The following is a 17,178-nucleotide window of genomic DNA, read 5'->3' as shown; positions in this document are numbered from 1 at the left end:
ATGTCCTCATTGGATGTTCCTCCTCACACATGAACAGTCTCATTGTGCCCTACCCCTGCCACCTGAATGGCCCTGTGGCATGCTCACCCAGCCACATGAATACACTCGATGCATGCTCCCCTGCCACATGAATGACCTCTCTGCATGATCTCCCTACGACATGAACTGTCTCACTGCATACTCACAGTGCTATGTGAACAGTTTCTCAGCACATTCCCCTTGCCACAAGAATGACTTCATTGCATGCAACCTTGCCATAATGATTCCTTCACTGAGTGCTCCCACTGCTATGTGAATATTCTCACTGTATGCTGCTCTCCTTGCTACATGAACACCATCGCTGCACACACACAAGCACATGAACAGACTTGCTGCATGCTTCCCCTGACACAAGAATATACTCATTGTACAATAAGAATATACTTAATCTGGCTCACACTGCCATGTGGTTCTCTCCCTGCTATATGAACTATCACTACTCACTAAACCTGCCTCATGAATGACCTTACTACACACTCCTCCTGACACATGAATGCCCTTGCTGCATGCTCCCCTGCCATGTGAATACCCTTACTGTATGGTCTCCTTCCCATGTGAACTGTCTCACTGTGTGTTCATCATGGTATGTGAACAGGCTCCCAGAACATTCCCCTTCCCACAAAAAAATGACCTCTCTGCATGCACACCCTGCCATGTTAACACCCTCACTGAGTGTTCCCTCTTGCCATGTGAATGCACTCACTACACACTTCCTCTGCCAGATGAATACAATCACTCCACATGAGCCATGTCACATAAATGCTTCCCCTGACACAAGAAGGCCCTTGAAGCACACTACCCATACAACAAGAATGCCCTCACTGTTCACTTACTCTGTCATATGAACAACTTTGCTTTGTGCCCTCCTTACCAGGAGCAGTACCTCCTTGCACATTACCCTTCACTACAAGATCCTTCCGATACATAAATGCCTCTGCTGCACACTCACCCTGCTATGTAAATTCCTTCTCTGGACACACCCCTGCCACATAAATTCCCTCACAACTTGCGCCACAGCACATGAACAGTTTTGCTGCATGCTCCCTTGTCATATGAAGGCCCACATTGCATACTCACCCTACCAACTGACAGGTCTCCCTTTGCCCTCCCCTGCCACGTGAATGGTCTCACTGCACCCCCACTGCCATGTGAATACCATTTCAACATGCTCCCCTGCCACATGAATGGTCTCCCAGAATGCTCCCCCCTGTCATGTGAAGAATGTACTCAATACACTCTTCCCCTGCAAGGTGAATAACCTTGTTGCACAGTCCTCTGCCACATGAACAGTGTTGTTCCATATTATCTCTGCCACATGAAAGCCCTCCACAGCACACTCCTCCTGCCACTTGAACACACTTGCTGTGAACTTCCTCTGCCACTTGAACGTCTTCACAGTGCTCTGCTCCTGCCATGTAAACCATCTCACTGTGCACTCCCTGTTCCATGTGAGTGCATTCACTGCAAGCTCAACCTTTCAGGTGAGCATTCTCACTGCATGATCAAACTGGAAGATGAATAATCTCAATGCATGCTACCACTGCCACATGAAAGCCCTTGATGTACTGTACTCCCTCCATGTGAAATCCCTCACTGTTCACTCCCCCTGCAATATTAATACTTTGCTGAGTGCTCCCACTGCCAAATGAAGGCCCTCACTAATCACTCCCCTGCCATGTGAACTGTCTTGCTGTGTGCTGCCTCTGCCACATGAAAACAGTGACATGCTAACATGGCCAAGTGAATGCCCTCACTGTGTAATCCCACTGTAATGCAAACACATTCTGGCATGTTCCCCTGCCACATGAACACTCTTTGTGTGCTACCCTGACACATGGATGTCTTGTACCTCTGCCACATGAATACCCTCATTGCATGCACCCCTGCCATGTAATAGTCTCATTCACAACCCCCTACTATATGAATAACCTCACTGCAAGCTCCCCCTGCCACATAAATGCCCTTGATTCATGTTCCCCCTGCTAGGTAAACATACTTGCTCCAGGATTACCCTGCCACATGAACAGTCTTTCTGAATGCTTACCATGCCACATGAAAGAACTTGATATGTGCTCCCCCTGCCATTTGAATATCCTCGTGTCACACTCCCCTGCCACATGAATGGTCTTAGTGAATGCTGTCCATGCCATGTGAATGCCCTCTCTGTGTGCTCCAATGCCACATAAATGCCCTCATTGTTCACTCCCCCTACCATGTGAATACACTGGCTGCATGCTACCCCTTCCATGTGAACAGTCTCATTCTATGATAACCTCACCACAAAATGCCCTTGCTGCACACTCCCCTTACCAAATGAACACACTCAATGTGCACACGCCTGTCATGTGAAACATCACTGCTCTCTCCCTGTCATGTGAACACCTTGACAGTGGGAGCCCCCTGCCATGTGAACTCCTTTGATGCACACTACCCATGCACAATCCTCCTGCCATATGAACACCCTCACTGCATCCTGAAAGCCATCACTGGGTGGCAACCCTGTCATATGAATGGTCTTGTTCCAAACTGTCACAGGAACCCTTGCTGCATGCTCCCCCTGCCACATAAATGTCCTTGCTGAATGCTTCCCTTCCACTTGAACAGACTCACTGTGCATATCCCCTAAATCTGAACACCCTTGTGTGATGCTCACCCACATGAATGCCCTCGATGCATGGTCTACCTGCCATGTGAACTGTCTCACTGAGCACACACCATGCTATGTGAATAGTTTCTGGGCACATTTCCTTTGCCACAAGAATGCCCTCACTGCATGCACCACTGCCACATTAATGCCCTTGCTGAGCACTCCCCCTGCCACATGAGCACCATTGCTGCACACAAGCTCTTCCATGCGAATAGACTTGTTGCACACTTCCCATGATACAAGAATTCCCTTGCTGGGCACTACCCATGCAAACAAAAATGCCCTTGTTGTACACTTGCACTTCAAAGTGAACATACTTGCTGCATGCTCTCCCTGCCACATGAACTATCTCACTGCTTAGTAGCCCTGTCTCATGAACAACCTCGCTAAGTGTTCCTCCTGATACACCCTTGCTGTGCACTCCCCTGCTACAAGAATGCCCTTGCTATGAGGTCTCTCTGCCATGTGAACTGTCTCACTGCATGCTCACTGTTCTATGAGAACAGGCTTTTGGCACACTCCCCATCCCATAAAAATGACCTTGCTGCATGCACACCCAGTTGCATTAAAGCCCCCACTGAGTGTTCCCTCTGACATGTGAATGCCCTCAATTCACACTTCTCCTGCCACATGAACATCATCACCATACACAAGCCCGGTCATGTGAATGAACTCCCTGCATGTTTCCCCTGACACAAGAATGTCCTTGCTGTGCACTATCCATGCAACAAGAATGCCCTTGCTGTGCACTTGCTCTGCCATGTAAACAACCTCACTGTGCTCACTCCCTGCCATAAGCAGTATCTCACCCCTGCCTCATGAACCCTCTTGGCATGCACTCCTCCCAATAAATGAATACCTTCACTATACATTCTCCCTGCCATGTAAATTCCCTCTCTGGGCACTCTTCCTGCCACATAATTGCCCTCACAGCTCATACCCCTAACACCTGAACAGTTTTGCTGCATGTTCCCCATGTCATGTGAAGGCCCATTTTTCATACTCCTGCTGCCAAATGAACGGTCTCACTTTGCTCTCCCTCTGCCACATGAATGCCCTCGCTGCATGCTGCCCCTGCCATCTTAACGCAGTCACTGCCCATTCCCCCTGACAGGTGAACACCCTCTCTGCATGCTCCCCCTGCCATGTGAACAGTCTCACTCCTTGCTATCCCTGCCACATGAAAGCCCTCTTGGCATTATACTCCTCCTGCCACTTGAATACACACCCTATTTCCTACCCCTGCTACTTGAATGCCCTCACTGTGCATTCTTCCTGTCAACTAAACTGTCTTACTGCACACTACCCTGTGATGTGAACATCCCTGTGGCATTCTAAATCAGCCACGTGAACACACTCCTTGCATTGTCCAATACCACATGAACAGTCTCTACCACATGAATGCTCTCATACAGCACTCCCCTTGGCCCTTGAACAGTCTCAATGCATGCTACCCCTGTCACATGAATACCCTCACTCTGCCTTCCCCCTGCCATATGAAGTCTTGCCCTGTGCACCCCTGCCATGTGAACAATCTCCCTGTGTACTGCCTCTGCCACACAAATGCCCATGTTGTGCCCTCTCCATGCCATGTGAACACCATCAATATGTGCTTTGCTTGCCAAGTGAACAGCCTTGCTGCACATTCCCCTGCTACATGAATGCACTCACTGTGCATTCTCCCTACTGTGTAAGCAGTCTCATTGCATATTCCCCTGCCAAGTAAATACACTTGTTGTGCACTAACTCTACCATGTAAATGCCCATGCTGCTCTTTTCCCTTGCCATGGGAACACCATCACATTGTGCTCATTGTGCCAAACTAACATTGCCCCTACTCACTCACTGTTCACAATGCTGCCTTGTGAATGCATTCTGTGTGGTGCCCCTGCCACACGAATGCCCTTGCACCTAGCCCCCCTGCCATGTGAACAGCCTTGCTGCATGGTCCCCATGCCAAATGAACACCCATGCTACATTCACCCATGGACACTTGAATGGTCTAACTTCACCCTTCCCCTGCTACATGAATGCCCTCACAGCATGGTCTCCCTACCACGTGTATGGTATTACTGCAAGCTCCCCCTGCCATGTGATCATACTCATTGCTCATTCCCCTTGCCAGATCAACATCTTTGCTGCATGCTGCCATGTGAACAGTGACACTACACACTATCTCTGCCACATGAAAGCCCTCATGGCATACTCCCCATGACACTGGAATGCTATCACTGTGCACTCCTTTTCCCATGTGAAAGCCCTTGCTGCACAGTACCCCTAGCATGTGAAAGTCCTTTTTGCATGTTCCATCTGCCATGTGAACACCTTTGATGCATGCTTCTGCTGCAACATGAACACACTTTATGCACACTACCCCTGCCACATGAACACCCTCATGGCATGCTCACCTAGCCACATGTGAACTTGCTCACTATGTGCTCCCCCTGCCACATGAACAGTCTCACTGCACACTTTGTTTACTAAATGAATGCTCATGCTTTGCACTTCCCCAGTCACATGAACACACTATTTATTTGCATGTTACCCCTGCCACTTGAATGCTCACATAGTGAACAGTCTCAATGAACACTAACCCTGCCATGAGAATGGTCTCTCTGTGCACTCCACTGGCCACCTTAATGCCCTCTCTGAATACTCACCCTGCCAAGGAAACATTTGGCTCACTGTGCCACTTGAATGCTCTTGCTGCATGTTCTCATACCACATGAACACTCTCATAGCATATTGTCCCTGCCATGTGAACAGTCTTGTTGCACACACTCTCTGCCACATGGACACACTCAATGTACATTCCACCTGCCATGTGAGATCCCTCACTGCACACTCCCCATGCCAACTTAACAGTCATACTTCACACTTCCCCCTGCCTACCTTGTGAATACCCTTGCTGCACATTTTCCCTGCCATGTAAACACATTGCTGTGTGCTCCCCCTGCTATGAGAATCGTCTCCCTGTGTGCTCCACCTTCCATGTGAACAGTCTTGCTTTGCACTTCCCCTGCCACCTGGTCTCACTTCATGCTACCCCTACCTCATGAATGTCCTTTCTGTGTGGCCCCCATACCATATGAATGTGCTCAATGTGAACTCCCAATGTGAATAGTCTCACTGCACACTCCACCTGCATTTGAATAAGGTTAGGGGGATCATGCAGAGAGGGTATCCATGTGGCAGGGATAGCACAAAGGGAGGTGGTTCAGCTGGTGGGGAGGGGGCTCAGATGGCAGGGAGAGCACACAGTGAGGGTGTTCACATGGTGGAGAAGCACCCAGCAAGGGTGTTCACGTGGCAGGGGGAGCATGTAGCAAGGGCATTCATGTGGCAGGGTGAGTGCCCAGCAATATTGTTCATGTGGCAGGGTGAACACACAAGGGATTTCATGTGGCATGGGGGAGTTTGCAGCTAGGGTGTTCACATGGCTGGGGGATTATGCAGTGAGTGCTTTCATGTGGCAGGTTAGCATGCATATTGATTGTTCACCTGGCAGGGGGAGTATGCCACAAGTGTTCATGTGGTAGGTGTAGTGAGGCAGCAAAGGCATTCACATGGTCAGGGGAGTGCACACTGAGGATATTCATGTGGCCCTGGGAGCATTCCACAAGGGAATTCAAGAGGAGGGAGAGCAGACAGAGACACTATTCATGTAGTAGTGGGAGCACACAACAAGGGCGTTCATGTGGCCAGGGGAGTACATTGTGAGGGCATTAACATGGCAGGGGGAGCATGTACCCTTGCCATGTAAACAGTCTCACTGCATACTCCCCATGCTTCAGAAATGTCCAAATTGCACTCTTCTCATGCCACATGAACAGTCTCATTGCACACTCCCCCTGCCACATGAACACCCTCACTGTGTGCTCTACCTGCCACATGAACACCCTCGCTGCCCTCTTACTGCAATGTGAAGTGTCTCACTGTGCTCTTCCCCTGGCGCATAAACAATCTTACTTCATGCTTCCCCCTTGCATGTGAACACCCTCACTGCATTCACCCCTGCCACATGAATACCCTAGCTGCATGCTCCTCCTGCTACGTGAAAAATATTGCTTCACATTTCTTCTGCCACATGAATGAACTCACTGCACACTCCTCCTGCAATGGGAACGCCCTTGCATTGCACTCACTGTTCCAAGTGAATGCCCTTATTGTATGCTCCCAGTGCTATGTGAATGGCCTTATGGCATGCTCCTTTTACCATGTAAACTTTCACCACATGCTCCCCCTACCACATGAACAGTCTCACTTCATGCTCCCCCTGCCATGTGAACACATTCATTGCACATTCACTAAAATGCCCTTTGAGTATGAATTCCCTTTCATTTGAAGACTTGTGCTGCACATTCCCCCTGCCACAGGAACATCCTCTCTGCTTGTACCACTTACCATGGAATAGAATTATTGCACACTCCCCTTGTCACATAAACACACTTGCTGCACTTCCCCTGCCATGTGAATGCGCTTCCCCCATGCTCCCCATGCCACATGAATGCCATTGATGTTTACTCCTGCTGACATATCTCACTGCACACTAACTCTGCCACATGAATGCATTCACTGATAGCTTCCCCTGCCATGTGAACAGTTTCCCTTCATGCTCTTCCTGCCACATGAGTGCCCTTGCTGCATGTTCCCACTGCCATATGAACACCCTTGCTGTAAGCTCCCCCTGCCATGTGTAGTCTCATCTCACTTCCCCTGCCATGTGAATTCCCTCACTACTCACACCTTTGCCACATGAATGTCTTAGCAATACACTCCTGCAATATGAATGCACTCATTTCATATTCCCCATGCCACTGGAATGCCCTCACAGTGCACTCCCCTTGACATGAGAATGGTTGAACTGCATGTTTCCCCTGCCACATGAATGCCCTCACTGCTTTCTCCACCTGCCAGATAAACACACTCAGGGCATGCTCACCCCGCCATGTGAACATTATCACTGCCTGTTTCCCTTGCCACATGAATACATTTGCTATGCACTCCCTCTGCCAAGTGAACAGTCTTTACCATGGTACTTCTGCCATGTGAAGGTCTTCAGTTCACACTCCACCTGCCATATGAATGGTCTTGCTGCTCTCCCTATGCCATGTGAACACCCTAGCAGCATGCTTCCCCTGCCACATAAACGATCTCATTATGCATTTCCCCTGCACTATACAGTCTCACTGCATACTACTCCTGCCATCTGTACTGTCTTGCTTCATGCTATGCTTGCCACATGAAAGCCCTCACTGTGTGCTCTCCTGCAATGTGAACTCACTTGCTGTGCACTCCCTCTGCTACATGAGCTGTCTCCCTTGGCGCTGCACCTAACATGTGAATGCCCTTTCAACACACTCCCCTTGCCAGATGAATGTCCACACTCACTGTGTGCTTCTCCTGCCACGTGAACACCCTCACTGCATGCTCTGCCTGCCACATGAATGTCCTCACAGAGCTTCTATTGTCATGTGAACTGTCTTAATGGGTGCTTCCACTTCACATTCCTGTGCTATGTGAATGCTGTCACTGTGTGTACCCCAGCCATGTGAATGCCCTTGCTGAGCACTTCCCCTGCCACATGACTGTCCTCTTTGCATGCTCCTCCTGTCATGTGAACACCCTCACTGCATGCTCACCCTGTGATATGAAAGCTCACTGCTCTGTGCTCCCCTGGCCAATGAAGTTGCTCACTGCATGCTCCCCCTGCCACCTGAACCATCTTGCTTCACACTTCCCCAGCCACATGAAGGCCCTTGCTTCACAATCACCCTGCCACATGAATACCCACCGTATGTGCTCTCCATGCCACATGAGCACACTAGCTTCACATACCCCCTTGCCATGTGAACACACTCCCTGTGTGCTCCCACTGCCACATTAACAGTCTCAATACCAGGTGAATGTCCTTGATGTAGGCTCCCTCTGCCACTTGAAAGCAGTCACTTCTCATTCCCCTCCATGTGAACATGCTTGCTGCACACTTCCTTTGCCACACGAATGCCCATGCTGTGTATTTCTCCTGTTTTGTGAACGACCTTGCTATGTGCCACCCCAGCCACATGAACAGTCTTGCTTCATGCTTCCCCTGTCCCCTAAATGTCCTCACTGTGTGCACACCTGGCACATGAACATCTTTGCTGCCATGCTCCCCCTACCACATGAACACTTTCACTGCTCGTTCCCATTGCCATGTGAACACACTCACTGCACACTGCCCTGCCACTAGAAAGCTCACAGCATGCTCCCCCTTCGTATGCATGGTCACACTGCATGCGGTGTTGCAGTCAGGTTCTCATTGCTGGTAGAACTTACCCAACCAAGAGCAGCTTGTGGGAAAAATAGGTTTATTTTGGCTTACAAGCTCGAGGGGAAGCTCCACGATGGCAAGGGAAAATGATGGCATGAGCAGACGATGGACATCATGCCCTGGCCAACATAAGGTGGACAATAGCAACAGGAGAGTGTGCCAAACACTGGCATGGGGAAACTGGCTATAGCACCCATAAGCCCACCCCAACGATACACTCCCTCCAGGAAGCATTAATTCCCAAATCTCCATTAACTGGAAACCTAGCAATTGGAACAACTAAATTTATGGGGAACACCTTAATCAAACTATCACACCCTGCCACTTGAACCTCCTGAGAGTTCATTCTACCTGCCATGTAAATAGGTTCACTGCACACTCCCCTGCCATATGAATGCAGTCACTGCAAACTTCCCCTGCCATGTGAACATACTCTCTGCATGCTCCCCATGCACATGGATACCATCATTGTTCATTCCTGCCTCCACTTGAACACTCTACCCCTGCCACATGAATGCATTTGGTGATCACTCCCTCTGCCACATGCACAGTTTCCATATACAGTACCCCTGCCACATGAATCCCTCCGTGTGTGCTCCTCTACCACATGAATGGTCTTGCAGCACTCCCCTTGCCACATGAATACCTTCACAGCATGCTTCTTCTGCCATGTCAATGGTCTCACTGCACATGTCCCCTACCACATGGGTGCATTTGTGTGAACACACTCATTGCATGCTCCCTATGCTACATGAATATCATTGTTGTCCATTCCCCAAGCCATGTGAACAGTCTCATGGTGTGCTCCCATGCCACATTAACAGGCTTGCTCTGTGATACCCCTGCCACATGAATGCCCTCACTGAATGCTCCACCATGAGACTCTGCTACATGAATACCCTTTTTTGTGCACTCGTTTTGCCATGCGAAAGACTGTGCTTCATGCTCTGCCTGCCATGTGAACTCTCTCACTTCATGCTCTCCCTGCTACATGTACACACTCATGGCATCAACCCTACCCACATGAATGCATTCACTGCAAGATCCCCAGCTAGGTAAATTGTCTTGCTGTGATCATCCTGCCATGTGAACACCCCTTCTGCATGCTCCCCCTGCCATGTGAATGCCTGTGCTACATGCTCCCCTGCCATGTAAACTGTCTCACTGTGTACTCCTTCTGGTAACTGAATGCAATCACTGTGAACCCCTCCTGTCACATGAGCAGTCTCACTGTACTCTCCCCTTCCAAATGAACACCCATGCTGGACACTATCCCTGCCATGGGAACACCTTTGCTCCATGCTCCACCTGCCACATGAATGCTCTTGCTGTGCTCCCACCATCATGTGAACTATCTTGCTGGATGCTTCCCTTAACACATAAAGAGTCTTGCTTTATGCTCCCACTGCCACATGAATGTCCTCTCTGCATATTCCCCCTGCCACATGAAGGCCCTTAATGCATGCTCCCCCTGCTATGTGAACAGTCCTGCTTCAAGCACCACCTGCAACATGAATGCCCTCATTTTGTGTACCCCTTCCATGTGAGTGTACTCACTTCACTTTCCCCTGCAACATGTATGCTCTTGCTGCATGTACCTCCTGCCACATGAACAACTTGCTATGCACTTCACTGCCACATGAACACAACTAATGCATGCTCCCCATGCCACTGGATTGCCCTTGCATCATACATCCTCTGCCATGGGAATGCAATGGCTGTGTGCTCCCACTGCCACATGAACAGTCTTGCTGCATATTCCCCCTGCCGTGTGAACGTCCTCACAGCATGTTCCTCCAGCCATGTGAACACACATGCCATGTGGCCCCTGCCACATGAACAGTCTCACTGCCTGCTAACCCTGCCACATGAATGCATTTGCTGCTTCCTCCCCCTGCATCACGAACTGTCATGATACATGCTACCCCTACTATGTGAATGCACTTGCTGTGGGCTCCCCCTGCAATATGAATGGTCTTGATGCACTCACTCTGCCACATGAACACCCTTGCTGCATGCTTCCCTGTCACATGAAATCCCTCACTCATGCTCACCTTGCCACATGAATATCCACACTCTACACTCCCCTTGCCACAAGAAGAGGTTCACTGCACACTCCACCTGCCATCTGAAAGGTCTCCCTTTGTGCTACCACTGCTATATGAATGTCTTCTCTGTACTCTCCCCTTGCCACATGAATGCCTTCACTCCCCCTGCCACTTGAACATGTTTGTGGCATACTGCTCCTGCTACATGAACACCCTTGCTGCACACCACCCCTGCCAGGTGAATGCACTTGCTGAGCATTCCCCCTGCCATATGAACACCCTCTTTGCACTCTTCTACTATGGGAGTATCCTCACTGCACTTCCCCCCTGCCATGTGTATGCCCTTGCTGCACACTCCCCCTGCTGCATGAAAACACTTGTTGCATGCTCCCACTGCTATGTGAATGCACTTACTGCATGCTCCTCATGCCAGGTGAACACTCTCAACTGTATGCTACCCCTGGCCATGAAAGCAGTTGCTTCTCACTCCTCCTGCCACATGAATGCCCTCACTGTGCACTCCCCCTACCATGTGAACTGTCTCCCTATGTGCTCCCCCTGTCACTTGAACAGTCTGCTTGAACACTCTTCCTGCCATCTGAACTATCTTGCTTCACATTACCCCTGCCACATGAAAGCCATCACTGTGTGCTCCCCCTGCCATGTGAACTCTCTCTCTGCATTCTTCTGCCACATGAACAGTTTAGCTGTGTATTTCCCTTGTCACAAAAATACCCATATTGTATGTTCCCCTGTCATGTAAACTCACTCGCTGCCATATGAACAGTCTTACTATACTCACCCTGCCATGTGAATCCCTTGCTACATGCTTCCCCTGCCACCTGAAATCCCTGGCTGCATGATTACTTTAGCACATGAACACCCACACTGCATGCACCCCCTGACATGTGAACTGTCTCACTGTGTACCTCCCTCCCACATGAATAGTCTCTCTGCACACTGCCCCTGCCACTTAAACCGTCTGCCTTCATGCAATCCCTGCCATATGAATGCCCTCTCTGCACACTCCCCCTGCCAGGTGAACACACTTGCTGTGTGCTCCTCAGTCCTGCTGCCTACTTCCCCTGTCAAATGAACATCCTCATTTCCATGTGAACACCCTCATTATGCTCCCACTGCCACATGAACTGTCTTGCTAGGCACTTCCTCTAGCATGACAACAATCTAGTTTCATGCTTTCCCTGCCACGTGAATGCCCTCACTACATGCACCCCAGTCACATGAACACCCTTGCTGAGTGCTCCCCCTGACATGTAAGTGCCTTCTTTGCACGTACCTCTTGCCACATGAATGCACTTGCTGCATGCTGACACTGCCACATGAAAGCCCATGATTTTGGATTCCCAGGACACATGAACGCCCTTGCTATGTGCTGCCCCTGCCATGTGAACTGTCACTTCATGCGCCCTGACACATGAACACCTTCACTGCATGCACTCTGCCACATGAATGTCCTCACTACCTGCATCATTACCATGTAAAAACTCTTTGCTGCATTCTCCCAATGACATGTGAACACCCTTACTGCAAGCTCCTCTGCAATGTGAATGCGCTCATTGTGCACTCTCACTGTCATGTGAACAGTTTCACTCCATGATCCCCCTGCCACATGAAGGCCTTTATGGCATGCTTCCCGGGCCATGTGAACTGTCTTGCTCACTCCCCCTACCATGTGAATGCTCATCCTAGCACATGAACAATCTCACTGCTTGTTTCCCCTGCCATGTGAATGCCCCCATTGCACACTCCCCCCACTTCACTGTGCACTCCCTGCCAACTGAATAGTGTCACTTCATGTTTCCTCAGTAATGTGAATAGTCTTGATATGTGCTCCTCTGCCATGTCAATGCCTTCACTGTGCACACCACCTACCATGTGAGTGCCCTCCCTATTCACTCCACCTGCCACATGAACAGACTTGTAGCATGCTACATCAACAGTCTCACTGCACACTATCCCTGCCATGTGAACACACTGGCTGCTTGCTCTTCCTGCCTCATAAACAGTCACGATACACACCACCCCTGTGTTGCAGTCAGGTCCACGTTGCTGGTAGAAATCACCCACGCAAGAGCAGCTTGTGAGAAAAAAGGTTTATTTTGCCTTACAGTCTTGAGGAGGAAGCTCCACAATGGCAGGAAAAACAATAACATGAGCAGAGGGTGGACATCACCCCTGGCCAACATAAGGTGGACCATAAGGAACAGGAGACTGTGTCAAACACTGGCATGGGGAAACTGACTATAACACCCTTATCCCAACCCCAACAATGCACTGCCTCCTGGAGGTCTTAATTCCCAAATCTCCATCAGCTGGGAACCTAGCATTCAGAACACCAAGTTTATGGGGGAATCAAACCACCACATTCCACCCCATAAGCTGACAACCATACATTATGTAAAATACAATGCATTCAGTCCAACTTTAAAAGTCTCCATAGTTTTTATCAACTCCAATCATGTTCATACATCCCCATAGTCCAAGATCTTTTAACCATAATACCAAAAAATAATCTTTAAAAACCCATAATGGCACAGAATAAACATTCACACTGCAAAAGATGGCATTGGGTATAGCAAAGAAATACTTAAGCGATACATGATTTAAAACAACCAGGGCAAACATCAAACTCTGTAGCTCCAAGTCTGATCTAACCAGCAACAAGTCTCTGGTATTCCAATTCTGCCCCTCCAGCTAGGCTACTCACAGCTCTGGAAAACTTCATCAGGGCCAGCAGATGTCTCCTGGTCCTGGCATCTCCACTGGGTTTCCACTGCAATCCAGGACTCATCCTCCTGGCTCCAACAGGTCTGTATGCAGGCATCCAGCATACCTGCCCATGGCCATTTCCAAAACACAAGACCGTGTTGCAAACTCAATGACCCTCTCTTTCCTACATTTCTTGTACTCCATAATACCAGGTAGAGTGCTGTTTTGTTAATCTAGGGGAGAATAAAACAGACTTTGAAGAACAGGGCACTCCTTGAGCACTCAGGCACCTTCAAAAGAGTCTGCATTCTTCCTGTTGCCCCAATTCAGGTCAGCTAGCCCAGTCTGAAAGGTTGTAATCTATCAAACAATTTGCAGGTGAATGGGCAGCAATTTAGGCCCAAAGATTTCATTTTTTTTCTGTGCCATATCCCTCTGCTCACACCAGTTCATTTCTGTGCAGAGCAACCCTCCACAACTTCTCAGGACCCAGGCATAACAGCAAGCTTCCAACACAAACTGCTAGCCCAGTACAGGCATAGCTCTTTCTCACCCTCATAAGCCAAGCCTCACAATCCATAGTCCTTACTACATTCAGGTCTTTCAACTCTGACCAGAATAGTCCATCAAATTGTACTTAAAACACTGCAAGGCATCTCTTAGGCTAAGAATTCATTCAAATCCTTCCACATTCCTCTTGAAAATCAGCTCCAAAAGGCCAAAGCCACACAGTCAGGTGTCTAGCAGCAAACCCACTCCTTGGTACCACTTTACTGTTGAAGTCAAGTTCACATTGCTGGTAGAAATCACCCAAACAAGAACAGTTTGTGGGAAACAAAGAGGTTAATTTTGGCTTACAGGCTCAAGGGGGAAGCTCCATGATGGTAGGGAAAATGACATGAGCAGAGGGTGGACATCACCCCCTGGCCAACATAATGTGGACCTTAGCAACAGGAGAGTGTGTCAAACACTGGCATGGGGAAACTGGCTATAACACCCATAAGCCCATCCGCACCAATACACTGCATCCTGAAGGTGTTAATTCCCAAATCTCCATCAGCTGGGAACCTAGCATTCAGAATACCTAAGTTTATGGGGGACACCTGAATCAAACTATCACACCCTGCCACATGACCAATTTTTTTGCACTCATCCTGCCAGAGTGAAAACCCATGCAGCACACTCCCCCTACCACATGAAATTCCTTGAAGTTCCTCATGGCATGCTCACCCTTCCACATGAACACATGCACTGTCATATGAACAGTTCACCTGAACACTCCCCTTACCACCATGTCACCATGTTCTTTCACACTACCACTGCCACTTGAAGGTTTTCTATGCATGCTCCCCCTGCCAGGTAAACAGGCTTGCTGTGCACTTCCCCTGTAACATGAATAGTCTCACTGTGCATTACCCCTGCCACATGAACACCCTCCCTGCCTGCTCTGCCTGCCATGTGAATAACCTTGCTGTGCTCACCCTGCCATGTGAATGGTCTTGTTGCACTCCCCCTGCCATATGAATGCCCTCTTGGCATGCTGGCACATGAACACACTCACTGCTTACTCCCCCTACCATATAAATGCTATTACCTCATGCTCCCAATGCCAAGTGAACAGTTTCATGGTGCACTCTCCCTGCCATGTGAATGCCCTCACTGATTGTTCTCCCTGCCACATGAATGCCCTTGCTGCATGTTCCCTTGTCACATGAACACACTTGCTCCATGCTCTTCCTGCCACAAGGACAACCTCACTAACTGCAGGCTCCCCACAATGTGAATGATCTAGTTGTGCTCCCCTGCCATCTGAATGCCCACATAGTATGCTTCCCCTGCCACATGAACACACTTGCTGCATGCTCCCCTGCTCCATCAACCCCCTTACTGTGTACTCCCTATGCCACATGAATACCATGTCTGCAAGCTCCCCCTGCCACTTGAACAGTTTTTATGGCATGCTCCCCTTGCCATGTGAATGCACTTGCTGATCACTCTCCCTGCCACATGAGCACCCTTGCTGCATGATCCCTCTGCAACATTAATGTCTCTGCTGTGTGCTCATCCTGTCATGTGATTACATGTAAAACATACTCACTGCAACACGAACTGTCTTCTTGCACACTCCCCTTGACACATGAACAGACTCACTGCACACATCTTCTGCCACCTGAATGATTTTGCTTAGTGCTATCCCTGCTATGTGAATGTACTTACTGCATGCTCTTGAGAACATGCTCACTGTACACACTCCTTGCTTCATGAACAGTCTTGCTGTGTACACCCCATGCCATGTGAATGTCCTCACTGTGCGTTCCCCCTGCCATATGAATAGCCTTGCTGCATGCTCCTCTTGCCTTGGTGAGTGCCTCACTGAATGCTCCCCCTGACTCTGGAAAGCAGTCACTTCTCACTCCCCCTGCCACTTGAATGCCCTCACTACATGGTCCCTCTGCCACATGAACTGTCTCAATGGGTGCTCCCCCTGCCATGTGAACAGTCTCACTTCATGCCTGCTCTGCCATGTGAAGATCCTTACTGTGTGCATCCTTACCACATGAATGTATTCATTGTACTCTCCCCCTGGTGTGTGTATGACCTTGCTGTGTGCTCCCATGGCCACGTGAACACACTCGCGGTGCACTTTTACTGCCACATAAATAGTCTCAATGTGTGCTCCCCTGTCCCTTGAATGCACTCACAGCCACATAAATGACCTCAGTTCATGCTCCTCTTGCCTTGTGAACTCTCTCACCCTTCCATATTAACAGATACTTTGCACACATGGCCCCCAAATGAACACCCTCACTACATGCACCACTTACTTCGTGAAAGCTTTGCACTTTCCCCATCACATGAACTGGCTCTCTGTATACTACCTCTGCCATGTGAGCAGTCATGCTTCACACCCCTTCTCCATGTGAACATCTTCGCTATGCTCACACCTGCCATGTGAACACCCTTGCTGCAAGCTTCCCCTGCCATGTGGACACACTCACTATGAATTCCTCTTACCACGTGAATGCCATCACTTTGTACTCCTCGTACCATGTGAACAGTCTCAGGGCACACACCCCTGCCACATGAATGCCCTAAGTGCACGAACCACCAGCCACATTAATAGTCTCGATTCACGCTACCACTGCTATGTGAATGCCATTGATGCATGCTCTCCCTGCTATGTGAATACTCATGCTGAACATTCCCCATGACATGTTGAATGCCCTTGCAGTCACCTCTCCATGTAAATGTATTCATGCACTCAACCTGGCATCTGAACTGTCTTGCTATGCACTCCCCCTTCTACATGAACAGTATCACTGCACACCTCCCTTGCCACCTAAACAGGCTCACTTTGTACTACCCCCACCATGTGAATGTCCTCACTTGCACACCCCCTG

The sequence above is a fragment of the Jaculus jaculus genome, chromosome 9 (assembly GCF_020740685.1).
Source record: "Jaculus jaculus isolate mJacJac1 chromosome 9, mJacJac1.mat.Y.cur, whole genome shotgun sequence".
In the NCBI taxonomy this organism is placed as follows: domain Eukaryota; kingdom Metazoa; phylum Chordata; class Mammalia; order Rodentia; family Dipodidae; genus Jaculus; species Jaculus jaculus.
The sequence above is the reverse complement of the archived record's forward strand: the minus strand, read 5'-3'. Positions refer to the sequence as shown.